Here is a 24,935-nt window from a genome sequence, read left to right on the forward strand (position 1 = left end):
AGTAGTATCCCCCAAGCTGTAACAATGAACAGTGTCTCCAGACAAGGTCAAACGTCCCCTGGAAGGCAAAATCGCCCACAGTTGAGAATCACTGATATAAGAAAAAGGCCCATTAGGCAAATATGGGGAAATTTTCCCAGAAGCCCTTGGGAAATATTGTCTCAGATTAAACTGACTTAAATTGTATGGTCATACCTAAGCCAATCATGAAGAAGATCAGACATACTTTCATCAGAATTATATCTCAATAAACCTGGGGGGAAAAAAGAAACAAAACAGAAATATTCTGATCAGGACTAATTGGGTCAAATTCCTATTAATAGAAAAGAGGTCAGCTTCCCTTCAGTCTTGGGGATTACATAAGGGAAGGTGGATTCCTGAACAAAATTGGGAGTTCTATTAGGAAGAAACAAAGGATTCAGAGTAGGCGACCAACAACATTCACAAAACAGTTCCTCAGAACAAATAAGACTGACTCTGAAATGTATATATAAAAGATATTACTCAGGTAAATCTTCATAGAGAAAAAACAGAATTGTGGTGAATTCATTTATTGAAATTTTCATTAAGCGTATTCTATATGCCAGGCCACGAGGTGCTAGAGATAAGGTGATAAACAAGATGGCCTCCTGCCTCATGGAACTTATAGAAGGCCCACTTAGAAGAGGTCATTACAAAAACTGTGGTGAGTATTGTCACCATATGCCATGAGATTATAACCTCACCCTGCTGAGAATAAAGGAGGACCTCTCTGAGGTTTGCCTGCCATGTTCACTCTCTATTCCTAGCAATGGAAAAGTGGATAACTCATAGCAGGTTCTTATAAATATTTATTGAATGAATGAATAAATGGATGCGAAAATATTAAGTTCCTACTAGGCATCAAACACTGTTCTAGGTTTTATAGATGAAGCAGTAAGCAAATTAGTGAGAAGAAAGAGACAGCAGTCAAATAAATAGATGTGGCAATAAATAAAACAAGCTTGGTTGGTGACATAACTAAGAACATAAATATTTTTGTTTTGCTCTTTATTTAGTTGAAGGATGACACACCATATGTGTCAGGAATATTCCATTTACTCCTAGGTAATTCAACCTATGGTGGCTTTAAGTTGCAAATACAGTTTTAACCCAGAAACTAAGTGACCAGTTCAAAGTGATTACTGAAACTTTAAATGTGACTCAGCATTAAGTCTTCTCTGCCTCCCTTGGAACAGCTTCAGGTTGAAGGCAAAGTCCTGATCCCTCTGCTCTCCCTACCTCCCATCCTCTAATCCTTTGTAGCTGTTTTGTTCCTGACTCAGATAAAAGTAAAAACTACCAAAGCCAAGAAATAAGGGTCTGTGGAATATTATTGGGACTACAGTGAAATGAGTAAGCTACTTGCCTCAGGCACAAAATTTAACCAAAAAACTCAGGAATCAAGATAAATAACAATGAAATATTAGATATTAATTATAACATTGATACTAAATATTATGCTAATATTAATGGGAAATTATTTTAACAAAATATTTTTAAACCAAAAATAATTTTTAAATATCCACAATGAACAAAATATCAAAATTTTAAATAAAGACAGGATTGATGACAGTGCCTTGGTGAGCCATACTGGAGCCTGTGGTAAAAGGCAAATTATCAGTAATACTAAGTCAGGGCAGTGAGTCTTGTGAATGCTGGATGGATTTTAGACATATCTTGTAGGTAGACTGGTGATTGACTACATGTGACAAGATGCACATTCACTCCAATTATTGGGAAAGGAACATAGGAGGATAAGTAGGTTTGGTAATTTCTGGAAGTTAATTCAGAAAAAAATAATGGCCAAATTGCAATTATGGCACCTGAAAATGTTTCATCTGATCATGATGTCCAAAACAGCCTTGATATATGGGTGTGGAGTTTATGATAATATCCTTAAAAGCATTAATTGCTCTGTTACCCTCAATAGACCCTAAAGGGAGAATATTCAATGGAGGCAATTCTTTGAGATCTGGTGGGAAGAAGAGGGGCCGCCAAAACAATGGAATCCAATTACAAAGCTTCTGGGAGTCCACTCTGATTCAGACTAAAAAGCAGATTAAAATTCAGATTAAAAAACAGACTAGCTAAAGAAATAAATGCACTACATGTCCTTACAATTATTTCCCATTCACACTGTTACATCCAATCAACCTTTTGATGAAAATCAAACAAGAAACAGGTTGAGGTTATCACCTTTGGAACAGGTTGAGAGTTTAGGCATTTGTGTTGCAGATTAAGGGCAGATAAAAATCAACTGACTGGACAGTTTTTTTTGTTTTTATTTTTTAACATTACAGGAGTCTAACTAAACCTTTTGCCAAGACTCTCCTATGAATAGGTAGTGAGATAGCCATGGCTGTGATACATTTTGCTGCAAAACTTTTAAACAAGAGTTCTCTCTCACGACCAAAGAAAAATCTCAATACTCTAACATTATAATACCTTGTTATAAACAATGCTAACAGGAGCACACTCTTTAGGAGAGTTAGTTACAATGTGCAGTAAAGTACTAAAGGAATTTACCAAATTTATAGACAAGATAGATGATAATAGATTAAATTTATGGAAATCGTGTAAAGAATTCTATTTTACAGAACTTGATTTGAAGCCATTTACCTAATAACTATTAGGTAACAGAAGCTCTCACTCATCAATGATACATCTAGTAAATTACAACAAAAATTCATGCAGAAACCATAAATTAGGGTATACTGGGGAAGAGATATATATTTCAAAATGAGATAAAATTAACATTTTATTTTTTTAATTTTTTTAATATGAAATTTATTGTCAAATTGATAAAATCAACATTTTAGAACACCAGTTTCAGAAATTATTTGATATTTGATTTTTCACTTTGCAATTTTTATAGATTATATAAATTAATCTATAAATGATCACAAATTTGCCTTGATGTGTAATGTGTAATCACAGAGCCAAAAATAATTGATAATTTTATCAAAGGCTAATTTCGATCATGGTTTCTTTAAATTCTCATAATTGAGAAGCTGTGACTAACAACTTTTAGTTCTTTGCTCTATATCTCTATGGATATAAAGTCTCAAAATAATTAAAACAGTCAAATAAAACCTCTAAGTATTTTAATTCGTTCTATTAGCATTTGATTTTGAACCATAGATTTTAATTAACCATACACATTAATTAACGAACCACAGAGATTAATTCACTGATGAATTATTTCTTTGGAAACTAACTCTTTTGCTTACATTTCATATACCTGCATTAAAAGCAATTTTCCAAAAGAACCACTAGCTTTTTTGAACAATTTTTCTGTGTTAATCTCTGTATCAAAATGTTTTTTAGATTGTCTTCTCAATTTAAATATTTTCAGGTTATGAATAATAAATGATATGTGAGGCAACTAGAACTGATTCTCATTGATTCAAAAGCAATTTACTTCCCAGTATATATATAAAATATATAAAGGGCACTTTAAGAATGGAAAATTTTCAACTCATAAATATATATAACTAAGATGAAATATTATCACAGGATTGTAGCAAACAGTTGAACTTGAAAAATTCAACACAATCATGTACAAATTACAAAAGATATTAGCATTTAAGAAAAAATTCAACTCCTCTAAAGGAGAATGTTCTAGAAACTTCTTTTTGTAAACAGGAAAGTAAAAAACAAAATCCACACTATCTTAGATATTCTGGCCAGTGAAGTAAGATGTGAAATAGAAATAAGAAGTAGAACTGTTGAATGAGGGAGAAAAAATTATTGTTTGCAAACTATTCAGAAATTCATTAATTCAATATCTTTATTTTGATAGTTCCAGGTACTGTTCTAGGTGCTGGGAATAAAACGGTAAATCAAACATATAAGTTCTAAGATCCTCCCCATCTTTAAGTTTCTCTATTCAGTGATTTATTATTACTTCTCCACTAAGTGCCACACTGCTCTAAAGGACCTCAGAATGATTAAAGATAACAGTGACCAAAAATAATAGGGGCATAAACAACACTGAACATTATTTGTCTTGCACATAAAAGTCCAGACACATCTGCTTAGGTCTGTAAATGAAACTCTGCTCAACAAAGTCCTAAGAACCCAGATTGTTTCCAGTTTACTGCCTGGTCATCCCCATAAATAACCTTCTTTTTTCATGGTCCTAGAACTCTAGCTATCACATAAATTTCAAGGAGTAAGATGGAGGAAGAAGGGAAGAAAAAACAGAAAGCACAAGTCTACAGTCTTTAAAAAAAAAAAAAAAAAATCCCAGAAGCAGCCACGTCATGTTTCTTGTGAGTTTCCCATTCTTCCCGTTCATCAGAATTTAGCTACATGGTTATTGGTGCAGCCGCTCTGGAAAGCAGTGTGGAGGTTCCTCAGAAAATTAAAAACAGACCTACCCTATGACCCAGCAATAGCACTGCTAGGAATTTATCCAAAGGATACAGGAGTACTGATGCATAGGGGCACTTGTACCCCAATGTTTATAGCAGCACTCTCAACAATAGCCAAATTATGGAAAGAACCTAAATGTCCATCAACTGATGAATGGATAAAGAAATTGTGGTTTATATACACAATGGAATACTACGTGGCAATGAGAAAGAATGAAATATGGCCTTTTGTAGCAACGTGGATGGAACTGGAGAGTGTGAACTGGGAGGGAGGGGAGGGTGGGTGATGGGTATTGAGGAGGGCACCTTTTGGGATGAGCACTGGGTGTTGTATGGAAACCAATTTGACAATAAATTTCATATATTTAAAAAAAAAAAGAATTTAGCTACATGGCTTTGCTTGTCTGAAAAAGAGACTGGAAAATTTAATTTTTCCTTTGTTTTGTATTTCCTTATAGACCAGCTAGGAGTCTACCAAAAAGGAAAAAAAAAAAATGACGATTGTAATTCAGAGAAGTGGGTTACTGGGGCAGAAAACTAGAGTCTCATTCAAATAAGGCAATCATAAAATCATCTTAACATGGACCTCTGGGATGGAGTACAATGCTTCCCGCCTCCTAATACAACTGAAAATATAAACTTAAATCTCTAAAGTTTTGGGCTACCCTATTTGTCTGCTAAAGAAAGAAGTCTATGAATAGCCACTGGATATGAGAGGAGATGTGAAGGAAAAGATATTAACAGTCATCTTCCACAAAGCTGTGATTCTTTAAATTTTGTCAAACTGGCTACAGTTAGTATTAGAAACTTCTTTAACACCCTAAGTAGGTAATCGGAGAATGCAGGTCAAAAATACACTGCTTATAACTTCTGAGTGATTGCTGAACTACATGGTCGTCAAATCTATTTTTCACCACCTTCATAAGGAATGTGGGTTGCATCATTCTAAACTGGCATGATTTAAAAACACCTTGTACAAAAGCAGTAGTACTAAAATGAGTCGCTCGTCTGTGATTCTGTTTACCATGATTACATGGTAAAGTGGATATGGATGTGTTCTACAGAAGGGACTATATCTAAGTGAAATTGTTTTCTCAGAGAGTAAAACTTTAGAACAAGACTATTCATTCTGAATGATCTGGAATGAAAGAACCCAAGAACTTCTAACACTATCTAGGCTTGTGTTTAGAGTCAACTAAGATTTCTTTTAGTGACATTCCAGCTTGAGTGCAAACCATTGATAATTTTATAAAATGAACCTGAAACCTTTCAAAGGACAAACTCAAGTTTCCCATCATAGAGTTTTGTATATCAGATCAAGTGTGTGAGTTTATTAAAGTATTTTCCATTGCCAGAAAAGGTTTTCTTTATCCACTAAAACCCCACTCAAATGGGTATCAAATGTCTGGTGTGTCCTGTCACACGATATAATTTAAGTCTGAAAATGTCCATGATTTGTTTTAAGGAAAAAGTTAAAATCTTTCTCAATGGAAGCAACAGAGTATATCACTGATAAGGTAAAGGTGATCCAATAAAGGGTCATGACTTAGCCCTTTGTGAGCAATGGAAAAAAGAACAACAAAAAAATACCTTGTCTGCTCCCATGTTATATAGCATCAATAATCGAACCTGTTTTAATTTTAACACGTCAAATTTCAAGCTCTGAAGCCAACCCTTCCATATACACAGTACTGAGTAGCCATGGTGGGCTCTCCCATTCAGTGTAATCATGATAGAGCTATTTAACAATTATGTGCAACCATGTACTAACTACTGAGACAAAATAAATGTGTAACATATAATCTGTATTTTTAAAAAAAAATTTTAACGTTTATTTATTTTCGAGACAGAGAGAGACAGAGCATGAACAGGGGAGGGTCAGAGAGAGAGGGAGACACAGAATCTGAAACAGGCTCCAGGCTCTGAGCTGTCAGCACAGAGCCCGACGTGGGGCTCGATCTCACGGACTGCGAGATCATGACCTGAGCTGAAGTCAGACTTTGAACCGACAGAGCCACCCAGGTGCCCCTAATCCGTATTTTAAAGAGCTAACAGTTCAGGAGGGGAAGGAGTATAACCAGAAAATATAAGAATTCTGACTCAAAATCCCTATGACCAATGTAACAGTAAAAAGCTAAAATGAAGGAAAGATCACATTTTAGAAGAAATAAGAAAACTCATAAGATGAAGGTGGCATTTGAAAAATATCTTGTACACTAGGCAGACACAGTAAGAAGGGCTTTAGGGAGGTGCTGTGAGATGGGGAACTGAGGGCTCTGTTTAAGATATACTAACTTGTTGGGGCACCTGGATGGCTCAGTCGGTTACGTGTCTGACTCTCAGTTTCGACTCTGGCCATGATCTCCCGGTTTCATGAGTTCAAGCCCCACATCGGGCTCCAGGCTGACAGTGCAGAGCCTGCTTGGGATTCTCATTCTCACTCTCTCTCTCTCTCTCCCCCTGCCCCTCCCCCACTTGTGCTATCTCTGTCTCTCTCAAAATAAATGAATAAACTTAAAAAAATTTATAAAAAACAAAGATATACTAAGTTGTCAGTTGCTTGGCACACACAGTAAGAGTAGCAGCACAGTGAAGAAAGGATAGACAGATGAGGAGTTACCCTACATGTGAAGGGCACTGATGAGGGTGTGAGGAAAGCTACTTAATTTATAATCATGAGGTAGCCATTATAGATTTTTATGAAGAGGAAGTCATGACAGATCTGGACTTTTAGGAGAAAAATCTGGCAGCAGGGTGTCAGGCAGAATGGATAGAAAGGACTCAAAGGCCATTGCCATTAATCACATGCTACAACACCAGGAGCATCCTGGTTATTTATGTAGAACTGAGATAGGTGAGAAAAAGGCAGTATTCGCCTTTGCCAAATCTCTTATCTGTGGGAAGATGGCTTCCAAGCTCTGCATTCTAATTCAAGTTTTCTTCATTAGAAACTTCTCCAGATAAATCTTTTCTAACCTCCATTATTTCTGCTCCTGGGAGGAGAATATAGTATCTGCCCACATTTAAATGTTACATTTCCTAAGAGCAACTAAGATAAAGGGGGCTGTTGGCAGTGAGAGTGCATCTTACCTCATCAAAAAAAAAATGCTCCAAATTCATTCAGGGGAATCAAGTCTGACCAGGAAATATCTGAAAGGCAAGTTATTTTCTCTATTCAACAAAAAGAGGAACGTTAACAGACGGAGCAGAAATATTCCGTGACTGTGAATTGGATCAGGTGGTTTCAATTCCAGAGTACTTAAACACAAGCTATTTAAACAACAGCAGCATTTTAAAAATTATGTAATTCTATAGTGAAAAAGGGGGGCCTTAGGGGGACAGAGTTTTCCCTTGAGTCTTGTAAAAATGATAAATACATCAAGCAAGGCGAATAGAATTGTTCTGTCTCTGAAAATTGGCATGTAGGTGTTTACCTTCTGTAAGGTTGTGACCTCAGATCATTTACTAGAAATTACAACTTCACAGCATCTTCAAGAGACTGAAACACAATAACACACTTTTCCTTTAAAAACAAAAAGATTTTATTTTTGAGTAATCTCCACAACCAACATAGGGCTAGAACTTACAACCCCGAGATCAAGAGTCAACACACTCTACAGACTGAGCCAGCCAGGCACCCCCACACTTTTCCTTTTTTTATGTGAGATGTGTATGAAACAGATATGTGTTTTGGATATATGAAGGAAAGTTTAGACTTTTTTTTTTAAGTCAGAGAACACAAAACAAAATATGCAGCAAGGATTATTAAATCAAATCTGATGGAGAATAATGATTTATTTTATCTTCTCTAGACAACCCACTTTCCAAAATTTTATTACTTTCCATGACAACTGTATTTAGCTGAACGTAATGTAAGCTTTTTCAAGCTAAAAGAATTACAGCTGCTTTCTTTAGACAACATCAACAAAATCTGATGGAAGAACTAGAAAAAAAGGGCACATGAGTGTGTGTTCTCTTGTTTGTGATGATACCAAGTTGCTTAGTAATTACATGACAGGCAACTGAATTTGCTATTGGCCTGGGATGAACCAACAATGGATCTGATGACACATTTAACTAATCTGGATTGGTAATTTTCATGTTTCTCTATTTAGTTACTTGAAGAAAATAATAAAAATATAGTGCAATATTTACTGATCATGTCAAAACTACTTGAAAATTTCAGTAAGAAAGCTAAGAAAATTAAAAAGGCTAATGGCTTTTGTAGGTATAAGTAAAAAGGCAGTTCATATGTAAATGACACTGGGAGGAAAAGATGAAACAACATGCGGCTCATGCAACATAAGAACTTTGGATCCAGTCTAGAAGCTTGCGTTTTGTTCTCATAATGACAGTCAGCTGAGGCCAGGCAGGGATAAAATACTGGACTCTGTCACTAGCCATAAAGCTTTTCTTTCAGAGTTCTCGTGCTTCCTTCAGAGTTCCTGAATTAACAGAGCTTTGTTTCTATTCAGACAAAGTTGTAAAACTGCCTGAAGATAACAGTTCTCTCAGAGTGAAGGGAGGAGAATCCTCCTTCTGGAATTACGTGATGTGTTCAATTATTTGTACAAAAGGCAAATACCTATCTTTTACTTCTTTTCTAATATAGAAGGTTAAGAAAGTATCACAAACCAAGAATTAGTTCATAAATTTATTACTAATATTATTTTCTAGGTCTAAAGTCAATCACAACCCCTCTCGTTCTGCCATGCACACAACTGAAAAGAGAAAGAGGGAGAGAGAAAAATACATGCACATTGACCCAGGAAGGAAACTTCAACACAACCAAAGCTTTGGGTTATTTCACACCTCTTCTTTGGAGTGGAAAAGATCAAATATCTAGGTTTAATTAATTTCAGAGGGTTCATAGGATAATGCTTCTTAGTTGCCATTATGTCATGCATCCCACTTCTATTCTGTCAACCATTGTACTAAGTATTTTACATGTGTGACTTCATTTAATCTCTGCAATAACCTTACAAGCTAATGTGCACCCATTTTACAGATTAAGAATATTAGGCTTAGATAGGATAAGACAAGAGCCAAAATTTCAACTTGGATTTGTTTGACTCGTATTCCAAATGCCATTAGCCATGACACTTTCACAGAATGCATACCTTAATCAGTTTTGCATACTGATCATTGCTCATGGCTCCTAGTAGTTTATTTCATCAGCAATTCATTATTCATCTCACTTGCCATCTGAAATTATTTTTCTGTAATTATTCACAGGCAAAAAAAAGAGACTTTTTCCTATAATTGCTAACACTGGACATATTGCCTCTGACCAGCAGTCAAAGGAAAATACCTGGGCTTTGCTTAGTCCCAGTCCAAATGTGAAAAATGTTTTTAATCCCCAGCAGAATTAGTCATAACCATAAATGGCATAGCCCATGAGTTCTTAATGAATGAATCAATAGATAGATAGGTAGATAAAGAAAAAGAAGGAAGGAAGCAAGTGAACAAGCAAGTTGCCATTGTTTCATTTAGGGAAAAAATCAGCAAGATTTAATACTGTGATTGCCTCCATCCAATCAAACATCATAGATTCACTGTTAGTCATTTGTGTCTCCTCCATTTACTTGACTTTCTGTTCATACACTGGGTAGAGTGCATCGTTATAGCCGTGTACAATGAGATGGAGAAGAAAAGCCTCAGGTTTCACACTCTCTCACATGCATAAAACTTTTCTTGTCAACTCTGGGGAAACTGGGAATTGGCCCAAAACTTTTGTTATCAATCTGTCACTTAGATCATCATTCATATGTGGTCCATGGAGATTGAATCACTAGATATTTGGTTTAGAAATGTCCTTTCATTACATAAGAACACACAAGTAGTTCAGAAATTAAGTTTTTATTGTCCTAATACTTTTTAGCTCTGGAAATATTCCCATCAATGTAAAAACATATAGATATGTACCAAGTCCCCATAGAACCAATCATTAAAAGAACAGATCTAACATGGAAATTATTCATTCATATTCCTTCTAACATTTATATTTGTTGATTGATACATAAATTAGAGCATGTGTAAAAAAATAATCCTAGAATGTTTAACTATTTACATTCTACCAGAATATTTCTTCCATTTGGAATTTTTCTAAAGATAGTCATAAATTTTGACACTTCAATTTTGTTAGTGCTTATAGAAATAGCAAGACCATATTTCATTTTATTTTGACAGGGATAATACAATATTATATGTTACTGGATATAATTAAAAATTTTTTTTTTCTATTATGTACCAAAAATCTTAGAAGTGCATGTAAAGGTAAAGAGTATATCCTTTATTTATCTCATCGCTGCCAGCATTTCCCTTTGTGAGTGAAAAATTGTCTTTTCTTCTCTTGTCAAATAACAATGGAAGCAGTATTAGTCACAGTTTGCATGGAAATCTGCCAATAAAAGAAAGCTAAGTAACATTTCTCTCCAAGTCTAATAAAAATGTCCTGTGGCCTTTTGTGGGGATATAAAGTATGACTCAAGATACCAGCCAAAACAAAGCAAAACTGGAGGAAAGAAAAGAAACAGACAGTAAAGTCTCACTTTTTCTGTACCACTTACAAATACCTAAAGCTATGTTGAAGAATAAGAGAAATGTTACTTCAGTGTCTCTGTCAATCCTCTCTTGAGCTTGGAAAAGGAAAGAAAACCTCCTTCCCCATCATAAGTGTACAAAAGAGGAGTCTTGCTGGTAAGGTTAGCATCTGTCAATATCAGGCCTGGTACAATAGCCAAGCTGCTCTTTGAATTGTTTGCTTAATGAGATCTCCCAGTGAATAGAGTGTATCTGCAGCTTGGGGTTTCACAAGAGACACAATACTGCATATGGATTATTTTTGATAGGAAGGAGGTTATTTTCAGCAAGCAAGTGAGAAATAGAAAGTGAGAAACAGAAGCTTTATTATAATTTGAGTGTTTGCATTGAAAATGATTGAAATAGTTTTCTATACATAGTCTATAGGCTTGAAAAGTCATATATTTTATCCCAATCATCTCATTTTTCTCTGGAACATTCTTATTTATACTGGCTTCCATTCATTGTTTGTGTTCCATTTGTGGACCACTGCTATAGAATTTTAATGAGTTCCATGTTAAACACCTATTAAAATTCATTCTTTCAGAGTCATTCTGTAGGGAGCAAGCCCATACGTACTCTCTGAGTTTACTAATATTCCCTACTACAAACGAAAATAATTGATTCTCCTTTTTAAGAGTAATTCCAAGAAACATAAAACAACTACTTTGGCCTACTGCAAACTCCATATTCAGTTCCAAATGCTCAACTTCTGCCATTAATTACAACTGCTATAATTTATTATGCACTTGTATGACAGGTAATCTGATGTGCCCCATTTAAACTTGTCAACAACCTGCAAGAGAGGTATTACTTTCTCTTATACAGATGGGAAAACTGGGGACCAGAGAATTTGAGCATTTGCCTAAGGACATGCAGTTATAATTCCAACCTGGATCTCTTTTTCTGTAAAACTCACGCTCTCTCATTATACTACATCGTAGTTGCTTCACAATGTACATAAAATAGCTTTTTTTTTTCTTCAAATATTTTATTTTATAGAACAGTTTCAGATTCATAGCAAAATGGAGATGAAGGTACAGAGATTTCCCATGTATCCCCTACCCTCTTACCCCCACACATTCACAACCTCTTCGTTATCAATATCCTCCAGCAGAGTGGTATATTTGTTACAACTGATGAACATACTTGACATATCATAATCACCCAAAGTCCCCAGTTTACACTTGGGTTCACTCTCGGTGTAGTACATAAGCTTAGACAAATGTATAATGACATGTATCTATCATTATAGCATCATAGAAATGTTTTTACTGCCCTAGTTTTACATTTAGAGTTTCCTTAGTCTAACTTAAACTTTTTACTTAATCTAATCTAAAAACCAACTTTAGCTTTTTAAAAATAGCCTTGCACAAAATAATAGACATGTTTTTAGGAACCATTAAACCTATTATGGCTGAATTCAGAGAACAGCTAACACTGATCTTGTTTTCTTGGTCAGGCCTCAGAAATTTTGATTCACCACTTTAGAATGTCTTCCAGGAGCTTCTTATAAAAGTTTTTAACACGATCACTTGCATTTGTTAATTTGTTTTCAGTCTCAAAATCTCTAAATGTCACACCTGGACTATGAAAAGGCTTGGACTTTGTGACATAAATTTTACACCCAGAGTTTCCTTAGTCTAATTTAAACTTTTTACTTAACCTCAGCTCAAAGTTGACTTCAGCTCAAAGTTTGTGGGTGTGAGCCCCGCGTCAGTCTGTGCTGACAGCTCAGAGCCCCGAGCCTGCTTTGGATTCTGTGTCTCCCTTTTTCTCTGACCCCTCCCTGTTCATGCTCTGTCTCTCAAAAATGAATAAACGTTAAAATTTTTTTCATTTAAAAAAAAAAGAGCCATGCATTTCTCATATGTTCTCCCATTTCACAAATGGAAATAATATTATTTTTACCAAAGGCTTTACAATGATTAAAGTGGATGTTCTGAAGCTTACTAGTACTTCTGTGAGCTGTCTGTATAATCCTTTTCTCAAGTCTGTGTTCACTATCATTAATTGATAACTTGAAATTGGCTGTGGTGGGAGCATTTACACCATGGAAATGGATGATGACTACAAATCTAGTTGGTTCGCCCTGTCCCCTACTACAAGTTGGTAAACATTTACCAATACTACACTGATGAAGTGCAGTTACACTTCATCATCGTCATCGGTGGATATGAAGTGCACCTTCATTCCTCCAGGTACAGGGAGTATTGTCTGTTGATGGCTTTCAGCCATACCCCTCTTTGAACTGCCCTTAGCTACAGGGAGTTGCCCACACAAGATTATGACTCTTCTCCATTGGATAGCCTGGTTGACACGGGGTACAAAGACCTGAGCCTCAAAAAGCCATTCCAGTTCCAGAGCCGCTTGTGGGATCAGCTAAGGCTGCTGGTTCAACTGCATCACAGTGTAGCCTCTCCTTTTGCCCTGGTCCTACTGCCCTCTCTCTCTTACAGGTATTGCTCCTGAGAGTGAGCCCCCAAAACTGCACAAAAATCTCAGTGTCTATTTCACAGAGAATCTGATCTGAGACATCAATGTAACATTATCTGGCACATAGGAAGTGCTCAATAAATGTTAACTGTTAATAATATATTAGTAACAATTCCTTCACTGTAGCTTAGTTCCTAATCTAGTTGTAAGAGATAAAGGAAAATGGTCTTAGGTATCTTTCCTCTTTTTAACTTTTTTTTAATGATTTATTTTATTTTATTATTTTTTTAATGTTTATTTATTATTGAGAGACAGAAACAGAGCATGAGCATGAGAGGGGCAGAGAGAGGAGGAGACACAGAATCCGAAGCAGGCTCCAGGCTCTGAGCTGTCAGCACAGAGTCCGACATGGGGCTCGAACCCATGAACCGTGAGATCATGACCGGAGCCAAAGTCGGACGCTTAACCAACTGAGCCACCCAGACGCCCCATCCTCTTTTTAAGTTTTCTAAAAAGAGTCTGCTATGGACAAACACAAAACAGAAACAAAATAATCATTGTCTATAATCTTAGTTAACTCTTCAAAATGCTGGATCTGAATGAAGCATATACATTTGGGGCAAGTAAACACTTAGAAATTGAATGGATTCCTTAGGGATTTTATATAGTAAAAAATCTCTTCAAGTGTCAGAAAAAAGTGGTAACATTTGACTAAGCTAATAAAAGGATTTTAGAAGTTCATCAAATTTAGATTTCTAAATGTTAAGCATATGGAACTTCTAAGGTATTGCACTCAGAAGTCTTTAATTGTAATATGAATGCAAATTTCATAACACCACAGTTCCGAGAAGGATTACTCAGGGGCTGTTTCTTCAGTAATCTGATTAACCAATAAAAGCCTTCTTTGGTCAATTTCAAAGACAAAAATGGAATCTGATGGTCACATTATTCCCCTCCTGAGACTGTGCAGGACCAAAGCATAATGCGTCTCTAGGGAGAATTCAATGCAAACCATAGCTCAAAAACATCGGGCAGCCATTCACAGCCAACCAGTAAAATAATATTCTGTGTACATTCTTGGTTATGCATGAATATCATGATGACTACTAAGGGATTAATTATGTTATTTAGAATCATAATATTTCCTAGAACCCTGTGAGGAACTTAACAAAATTAAGTCATAATAATTCACAGACTGGTTATATATTAAAATATCTCTATTAGAAAGACCATTTTTAAAAATTTCCATGCATTGAGAAATCACATTAAAGGAATATTGTTTGGTATCCGATTTCTAGTATGGAATTCAGGCTCAGTTAACAATATAATGGCTACATGCTATTATAGGAGGATACAGTCTTGATTTTTTCCTTTTTATTTGTTGACTTCTTAATTTACTCAGACAATACATTTACTCTGGACAATACATTACAGAAGGCCCTGAGAATAATGAGATAAATGAGAAAGGTTATCCCTATTAAAGATCCCATAGTTTTATAGAAGACACACATACATAAAATAAATGCAATTCCAAGTAGAGGTAATTTAGTAGATTTCTTCCCATCGTGTTTTACTTGCCTTTTGACGATAATATCACACTGCTCCCCTAGAACCTTTATCTCCATTAGCCTTCCCTGCCTCCTCTGTTAAGGGGAGTTACAAACTATATCTCCAGACACATTAGTCTCAAACTGAGTCTATCAGAGGCCTAGCATGGATTACCCCAACCAAGGTTTCCTGCCTTTTGGATCTGTAAGGATATGAATGGGAGGCTATAGGCAGTTATTTTCCTAGTACGTGAATAATAAAGTCAAGGCAAAAGGAGATGAAATTGGTCCCATGCTTACGTCCATAAGATGCTAAGAGTTGGTTTCTATTGCTGATCCTGGAAGCAATCTGGGTATCTTTTCAAAATAAACTGGGATCAAGTTTCTCTCAATCTCAACAAAACTGCTCATTATTCAGGTACCACGAGTGGCTCCAGGTTTTGTGGGGCCTGAAACTTATACCATTTGGGAGTTCTCTTAGAAAAAGAATACAAAGGGCACCTGGGTGGCTCAGTTGGTGAAGTGTCCGACTTCGGTTCAGGTCATGATCTCATGGTTCATGAGTTTGAGCCTCGCATCAGGCTCTGTGCTGTCAGCTCAGAGCCTGGAGCCTGCTTCGGATTCTGTGTCTCCCTCTATCTCTGTCCCTTTGACACTCGTGCTCTGTCTCTATCTCAAAAATAAATAAACATTTAAAAAATTAAAAATAAATAAAAAATAAATAAAAAGAATACAAAATTATAAATGCACAACCAGGGAAAAACATGGTTATTTCAAATGAGAAGGAAAATACAAAAGTTACTGGCTCCCTGGAAGGTTACCTCTTTGATAATTTACCAGACATTGCTTACACAGAATTGCTTCCTATATGCAAACTGGCCTTCCTTCCCACATAGAACTCCACAACATCTGACAACTCCTAGGACTGAGCCATGTGCAAGTGAGGGGCCCTAAAGTTCAGGCTTCACTAGTTTCAAGGTAAATCTGCCTCCAGCAGCACATGTGTCTAAAGTACAGTGGGATAATAAAGAGAGAAAAGGCAACCCTGGGAACTGGGAAAGCTTTCTCACAGAGGTGAGCATTCACAGGATAATCGGCTTTTTACAGCAAGGGAGGTAGGTGGGGCCAAGGTTGTGTGAATTCTCTGCACTATGTTGTGGTGTCAAGGAATAATAGTTGAGAGAATCCCTCTCCATATAATCCTAGAATGTGCCTATTATTTGATTTTCCTTCCCCTCTCTGCTCTTCCTCCTCCTCTTTACTTCCTTGGCCTTTGAGCTTCTAGGAGGCAGGGTACTTCAAAGCCCTGCTTTTAGAATTTTTACATACAGCATATGCTTGCTATTTTTGAGATATTTCACCAAATCACAATATTTTGTCCTTGTCTTTAAATTAAACATAACATGGGGCACCTGGGGGGCTCAGTCGAGTAAGCATCCGATTTCAACTCAGGTCATGATCTCATGGCTTGTGAGTTCGAGCCCTGCGTTGGGCTCTGTGCTGACAGCTCAAAGTCTGAAACCTGCTTCAGATTCTGTGTCTCCCTCTCTCTCTGCCCCTCCCCCTCTCATGCTCACTCTGTCTCTCAAAAATAAATAAACATTAAAATAAACATCACATTCAAAAAAGGAGAGGAAAAGAGGAGCAGAACAACAGCAAATAACAAGGCTTTTCTCTTTTACATCAAGACCCTTAAGACATTAGGAAGCTTAACAAGAATAACAAATGCTATCTTTTCCATATAGTAACTATGCCACCAAAATTTCATCAAATGGTGCTGGAATGGAGTGGGGTGGAAATCCAGAGAAAATTTTTTAAGTGGAAGGAAACGACACTCCAATATTTTTTAAAAAATTAAAATCAAGTAAGTTCAACTTTTCACAGAGTTTACACAAGAATTCTAACATGGAAAAAGAATGTGAGTCCAAACTCTGCTAACCATCCACTCTCTTTTCCTGATTCCCCAAAACAAAACAAAACAAAACAAAACAAAACAAAACAAAACAATTTGGATATGATAAGTCCTGGTAACTATAGTCAGAACCAGCCTGCTTTAGTCAATAATACAGTTAAAACTAAAGAAAAAAGGTTGGTCCCTGGTTCCTAGAATTGTGAAGGGCACTTTTGTGTGTATTCTGGAGGAATGGGGGTTGGGAAGGCAGTCTGTCTAAGGTCCATGGTCAAACTTGGCTTTGAATTTTCTACAGCAAGAGGGTTTAAGATCCTGTAACAATTCCCACAACATCTCATTGTTTAAGTACCCTACCACACATCCTGTCCAATCAAACTGTGATCTCATTTCAAGCATCAGAGCACCAGCTCTGAGCCATTTGTGAATCAGAAGCAGAACCTCCTCATCCGTGTTGTACTTTACCAGGCACTTCTTCCTCCCTCCACCTGTAGACACCATCCTGAAGATGCTCTTGTCTGCTCAGGGCGAATGGTCACCTAGCTGGCCTGTCCTTCAAGTCAATGCCCAGTGTTCTGTTTCCTCATGCCCTGGTCTATAACATTTCCCTGTTTGATTCTCCCTTGGCTGAGACAAGATTTTCCAGAATAATTGTAATCACCAATGAAGACCTCTCTGCTATTGTATTTTTGAAATTGCATGAATGTTGACTTATTTTAGACCGTCTGTTGGTATTGTGCCCAGGTGTGGCCTATGGTAAGGGCAAATCCTTATGTGGAGGAGTCAGCATCTTCTCCCAACAGGAGGATAAGGGGAAATGAGCTATTAGTCCAAATGTCACTTATGGGGAGGAGGCAGTTCCCAAGGTAGGACACTAGAATTAGGAAGACAGAAATAAAGCGAGGTATTAAAGCTGCACTGCTGAAAGAGGTCTACCTAGCAAGTATATCCAAGTAAAGAGATCCTCACGTTGCAGATTAAAAAAGTCACATTTTAAAAGCCAACTTGTCCAGTAGGGGAGTTTTCAAGGACCATTGAGAACTATACTTTCCATGTTTTCTATTTTTTTTAATGTTTATTATTTATTTTTGAGAGAGAGGAAGAGCACTAGTAGGGGAGGGGCAGAGAGAGAGGGAGACACAGGATCTGAAGTGAGCTCTGCGCTGACAGTGAGAGTCCAATGGGGCGCTCAAACTCACCGCGAGATCAGGACTTGAGCCGAAGTCAGAAGCTTAACTGAGTCACCCAGGTGCCCCTCCATTTGTTTCTTTCATGTGGCCTTTCTCCACTTATTACCAACCATGAAATACCTGGACTTGATGTTTAGGAACCAGGAATGTTTTCTTGCAGACTACAAATAATGATATGTGATATACAGGTTTCTTTCCCAGATGACATTAATCTGTTATGTGGTCATCTGCTAACTATCTCAGTATACAAGAATTCAGTTAGTGTGTGTGCAAAGTCTTCTATGTGTTTAGCCCATGTGAAGGTACCTTGAGAAATTACAGAGGACATAGAAAGAAGGTCCAGGGCCTGTCATGTGGGAAATAGGATTAACTCTCATGAGACTTTTTAATGCAACAGTAGGGTTTGCAAATTATGATATCCTATACTAAAAGACGAATCAAAATAAAAACAAACCAAATGGTGCCATTATCACATGTGTCAGAGAAAACACAGGTTTTCCCAAGATTCCATCTTCAGCTCCTCTTCTTTGGTCACCTCACACCTCTTTTTAAATGACATCATAGTTTTCTTTCTAGTTCACATCTCTCATGGACTTTTTTATTGTGGTGATGCTCGAAGTTGTTTTGTTTTGCTTTGCTTTTGCTAGTGCTGAGACTGAACAAGAACAATCACAGACACCTGCCAGATACATTTTGAAGCAAGGGCACGCATTTTGACAGTGATTGACAATAGCCATATCGCCAGTAATACCTAACTCTTATAAGAATCACACTTGTCATTTTGACCTCTTAGCTCATTCTTTAATCAAGCTGGAAAAATTCTGAACTTACACAGAGGCATTTTTAAAAGTATTCATCATGTTATTAAGTGTCTGTCTCTAAACCCTCAGATAAAGTAAAGGAATGTTGCCTTTCATGTACTTTGAAAATGTGAATTTCCAAATATGCCAGAAAAGATTCTGATAGGAGAATTTTTCCACTTTAAAATATAAGCATCAGGTCATGTTGCATGGTCTTAGAGTTATTACAAACAAAACCAAAAGGCAAAAAAAACCACAAACAATTGTAATATTGAAGCTGTTTTAGAGAATGGATAACCGGGTTAGTTCAGGATAACGGGCTATTTATTACTCTAATTAATAGATGCTTATAAGTTACAACTTCAAGTTGTGAGATTCTATGGTACCTCTTACAGGGCCATGAGAGAAAACAGGGGAAGAATCATTTAAAGCACGAAGGAGCACAGTGAGCTACATATAAGGCACAATTGGTTACTGCCAAGAGTGAAACCAGGACTTACCAGGGAGGCTCTCTAATCAGCATCTCCTCCCTTAACAGTTCAGTTAACAAATCTGGACCAAAAAGCAACTGAAAACTTCATCTCTAATTATCAACCCCCCTTGAAGCTTAAGTTCCCAAAGACTTTGCTAAGAGAATGGGTGTCACTAATCAATAATGACACTAAGTGAGACACTCCCAAGGAGCTCTCTTTCTTAGAGATGTTTGTTAACCCAGCAGGAAGAGTCTGCAATGAAATGCTTCTTACTTCAGGGTTAATTATTTGTCTTTTCTCCCCAAAGCCAATGGGAGCTTGAAGAAGTATGAAAGCCTATTGCTGAATTCCAAGAGCGCAAAAAGAATCAACTCTGCTGGATCCCTAGCAACTAGTTGGTTTTGGATTGTTTTTGTCTTGGTAAGGGAAAAATTGCTGGAGTATGGTCACAGAATAGTCATTGTTTTATAGAGTAAAGGAGTTTCTATAGATTATATTATTTTTGAAATGCAGGCCTTCACAAATCTTTTGTTTTAGGACACTCTGACAGTATGGTGGTGTGTTAAGATCTACATAAAAGTGAAAGCAATAAAGAGGTAACACAAAAAACCACACACCTGGGTCAATAACTGGGTTGCATTTCATTTCTGAAAAAAGTATTCATTTTGCATGCAGATTATTTTTCATTTAAAGTAACAGGCTAGGTAGTCACATACATACATATAAATCAACTTCTTGGGTTAGAATCTTGCTTCTGGAATGTACTGAAAGAATTTATGTCCCTTTCTTTTTTGTTTTAGAATTAAAATTTTTAACTTCATTTTATAGAAAAAGAGTCCTTGAAGGCATTTTAACTCTTAAGGTAATACTTAATGTTGGGGAATTTCACAAAAGTCATGAATATAATAATAAGGTAAAAGTAAGTTTACTATTTTTTCAATCGAAAATCAATTTTTTGATCAAAAATTTTTTGACCAAAAATGGTCATTATGGGGTCCTTATAATATTTCAAAGACTGCTCTGCGGTTTTGTCTGTAACATCTTCAGGCTAATTGTTAAGCACTCACTGCGCACTCTGTAGTGTCTTGCCCCATTTTACTATCATAGTTGACAGGTGTCAGGTTGACATGCCTCAGTTCCCACTAGACTTTGTGCTCCTTGAGGGCAGAGCTCATGCCTATTCACTCTTCCTTATCTGGAATTTAAATATTCTTCCTAGATTGCATCTGTCTTTGTGGCAAACTAAATAATGGCCTCTCCAGGGGTGCCTGGGTGACTCAGTCGGTTAAGCGGCCGACTTCGGCTCAGGTCATGATCTCGCGGTCCGTGAGTTCGAGCCCCACGTTGGGCTCTGTGCTGACCGCTCACAGCCTGGAGCCTGTTTCAGATTCTGTGTCTCCCTCTCTCTCTGACCCTCCCCCGTCATGCTCTGTCTCTCTCTGTCTCAAAAATAAATAAACGTTAAAAAAAATTAAAAAAAAAAATAATGGCCTCTCCAAAGATGTCCACATCTTAAACCTCAGGACCTATGAGTCTATTACCTTACATGGTAAAATGAATTTTGCAAATGTAATTAGACTAAAGACCTTGGGATGGAGTGGTTATCCTGGATTATCAGGGTGGGCCCAATGTAATCACAGGGGCTTAAGAAGAGGGAGGCAGGAAGAACAGCATCAGTAGGAAAACATACAACTATAGAAGCAAGAGGATGGAGTGATAAGAGAAAGTAGTAAGAAAGACAAGGATTGCAGGTGGCCTTTAGGAGCTGAAAAAGGCAAGAAAACGGATTCTCATCTCAGGGTCTCCACAAGGAACCAGACCAGCTAAAATCTTGACTAGGTTTGTAGTATTTTATTATAGCCGCAATATGGAACTAATAGAGTCTGTTATTATTTGGTGCAATACAATCATCTATTCCTCTTTAGTTTTCCTCTGATGAACCTTGTGGTGTCACGTCTTCTTAGAACAGGCAGAATGTGAGCAGTGAAAACTCTTGGGCTTTTAAAAGTCAAACTTCCTGGGTTCAAATCTTGGCTCTGTACTAATTAGCTGCCTGACTTCAGTATCCTTTAAACTCTCAAACCCCAGTCTCATTGGTAAAATGGGAATAATAGTAGTTCTTACATCAGATGGATGGTTTTCCTTTGAGAAACAGGTTGGGGTGTGTGTGTGTGTGTGTGTGTGTGTGTGTGTGTGTGTGTGTTTAGCACATCATTAGTATACGGTAATTGGTCAGTGATTTTGTTTTTTAATAGAAAATGTAAGTATAGAAATATTGACTGTCTAAATAAAGCATCTTAGATGCTACAAAACTACAAAAAATAGATTGTAGTTAGAAGTCACTTGTTGCTTTGTCTACAAAACATATGTGAGGAGGAATTTCCTGAGGGTTCAATTTTCTGACAGGCTTGGTAACTGAGGACAGATCCAGAAAACACTGTAAGTTAGGCCAAGATGATTGCAACGTTGCTCTGGCTGTGCCTGAGTAAATGTGGTTTCCTTCACCTAGCATCTTCTCCCAGGTCTCTGGAGCCTTGCACGTGCCACACCTCTTCTGCCAGCAATGTCTTCCTCCATCCTACAACTGCTAACCTGCAATCTCTATGAAGTCTTTCTGACTCCTCAAGCTCCCAGTTATGAACTCTTAATTCTCCCTATAGGTTCTTCCGGGAAACTGCTGTTTATTTTTTATCTCAGAGTATCATGCTAGGCACCAAGGATATAATTCAAGAAATGCAAAGACTAGATTATCTGATAAATCAGTTTTTGAGGGTGATCTAGTGATTTGAGTTAAACATAATACACTGCCCCAATTACAATTATCTTATAAATCTGTCTTAAAATCAACTTTCTCAGCCCCTATATTTTTAATTAATTAATTACTTAATTAGAGAGAGAGAGAGAGAGAGAGAGAGAGAAACATCAGGGGAGAGGAGCAGGGAGGGAAAGAGAGAGAGAGTGAAAAAGAGACAGTCCCAAGCTGGCTCCACACTGAGTGTGGTGCCAGAAAGGGGCTTGATCCCATGACCTGAGCTGAAATCAAGAGTCAAACACTTAACCTACTGATCCACCCAGATGCCCCCAATATTTTAATTTAATGAGGAATTATATTGGTACATATTTCAGTAAACTCTAGCAAATCAATCAAGCATAGATGTTGCTTTGAGAAAAAAATCATAGAACCTCTCAAGTAACACAATGAATTACAGTAAAAGCATAGCACTGAAAACTTTTTACTGTGTGATAGATGTAATGATGTTTAAGATTTTTTTTTAATTTATGGAAAGGTTACACAATTAAAACAATAACTATAAAATCCTTTAAAAACAAATCAATTTCATTTTACCCAGGGACATTACAAGGTATAAATAAATCTTATTCTAAATAAATTATTTTGGGAGAATTCTATAATGATGCTATAATGTAAGTCAGGTGCGACAACAGCATTTACTTGCCTGCTAAATTTTCTGAAATATAGCTTTCTAAGGAAAGCAAGGGGTGTCTGCACAAGTGTTTAACTCACCTGTCAGATTTTAAATAAAGTGTTTAATATGTATTAGACATTTCATAATGCTGTTAATGACATTTATTTCAAGGGAGATACATATTTATACAGAGAGAAAGATGAGAATTGCTGTCTCACTATCTATGTGCTTTATGGAATCTCCTGCTTTATCTGTACTTTTTATGTATGCATTCATTCCTGTAAGCATTCCTTACATTTTTCAATTTATAATTCTTGTCTTTACAAAGAAAGGTCTTATAAAAACAATAATGTATTTATTTGTTAAAAAACCTTCAGCTTAATAAATATTAATATTTCACATGTGGAATAGTTCCATATTTTTCTCCATTTTTTAAGATACTTTTTAAGCACTGAACTTTCTTAAATAGTGGTTGAGTATTGCCCAATTTATGAGGATGTAGGGGAAATTAACGTTTTTTTTTTAATGATTTAAAATACAGAGTTGATAAAGGGGGAAAAATAGTCAAAGCGAATTTCAGACCTTTTATTTAGTTTCGTGTGATTTTTTTTTATTACTACAAAGCCCAGTGGCCACCAAGTGGCAAATAAATGTTGGGGAAGGAACATTCTATTACAAGTGGGTTGGAAAATGGAGAATTCTTCCCTGAGTTCTTCCCCAAGAAACCAGATCTGCCTTGTGAAATAGTTCTGCGGCTTTCAAAATCCTATGCAGAGAACGGGCATATTCAGGCACAGTGTTTAACTAGGTTATTAATAAAGAGATATAGAGTAAAAGATTAAAAGTAAAAAGATTGCCTCAGTACCCTGTCATGCGAGATGAAAAAGAAAACTGTACAAATAAAGACAATGGACAATATTTTTCTCACCTGGAAAACCAGTGGATTAAAAAAAAACTATCTTTTAAGTCCTTTCAGCTATTAGAGTTTATGATTTTAAATGGATGAAACAGTATATTAAATTCCATCATAAGCCAGACTTCTAGGACCAACTCTACAAAAAACAAATCTTACCTTGTTAATGCTTTTTCTTATCTCAAATTGTAAGTTTTAATAGATACATTGGTACAAAAGGGACACACACACGCACACACACACAATACCAAGTACTTCTGACTAGTGTGTTCAAAGTTTATGTTTCATCTAGATGTTAGAGCGATTCCAGGTCCAACAATCTTCAAAGGCAGGTTTTCAAAGATTCCCTTAACCATTCACGAACTTACACATTCTTTATTAAGCTCCTACTATATAACAGATATGGTGAAAGGTGATAGGAACAGGTAACTAATTATGACATAGTCATCATCCTTCTATATAATAAATTTGAAGTAAAAATACAATATTAAGTGAGCACAAATGGAAAAAAGAGGCAACCTCATTGAGGAAAGGACGCATCTTGGAGAAGGGATCATAGAAGCATTTAAGTTATTGTCCAAATAATAAGATTTCATGTTTGAGTAGGGAGAAATGAGATAGCATTACGCAGGGAGGTAACAGACTTAGCAAAGACCTGGATGTGTGATGTGCTTGGAAAATTTTGAGAACAGTGAGAGGTGTGGCATGTCTAACAGGCCAGGTGGGAATGTGAGCAGCACAAGCCATGAGATAGAAAAAAACAGGCTGCAAAAAAAAAATTTAAAAAAAAGAAAGAAAAAAACAGGCTGCACTAAATACATGCTAGAGAGTTTGGACTTCACTATATGAACAGTTTGAAATCATGGAAGGTTTTTAAGCAGAGGATTTGAAATAACTCCTCTTGGAGTTGGGAATAGAGAATGAAGGAGATGAAGATATAGAATGATCGGGGCCAATGAGATCATTTATTGGCCAACTCAGAAAGTCCAAGAGAAAGATCTTAAGAACATGAATTTAGTAGAGGAGACGAAAGAGTAAAGAGACTTCCTCCCCCACATCCCAAAAGTCAACTCAGCTAATACAAACTTCTAAAGAGATACAAAACCTCAAATATCAATCGAAGGTTGCAGGCTGGCCTAGCATTGGCCCTGAGTAGATGGCAGTGATTTGTAATTAGTGTACTAAAGTTAAAAACTAAACTCTTATGGCTTCTGTTTTTGTTAGACTGATAATGTTTAGTTGTAAATATGTGCCCCGTTAGTT

General features: G+C 36.6%; 1 protein-coding gene across 2 annotated transcripts in view; it reads right to left on the minus strand.

Moving 5' to 3' along the window:
* ANGPT1 (angiopoietin 1) overlaps positions 1-24,935 on the minus strand; it is a 242,241-nt gene that overhangs the window by 160,037 nt on the left and 57,269 nt on the right. The gene's annotated exons all lie outside the window — the stretch shown is intronic.

This window comes from Panthera onca, chromosome F2 (genome assembly GCF_046562875.1).
Source record: "Panthera onca isolate mPanOnc1 chromosome F2, mPanOnc1 haplotype 2, whole genome shotgun sequence".
NCBI lineage: Eukaryota > Metazoa > Chordata > Mammalia > Carnivora > Felidae > Panthera > Panthera onca.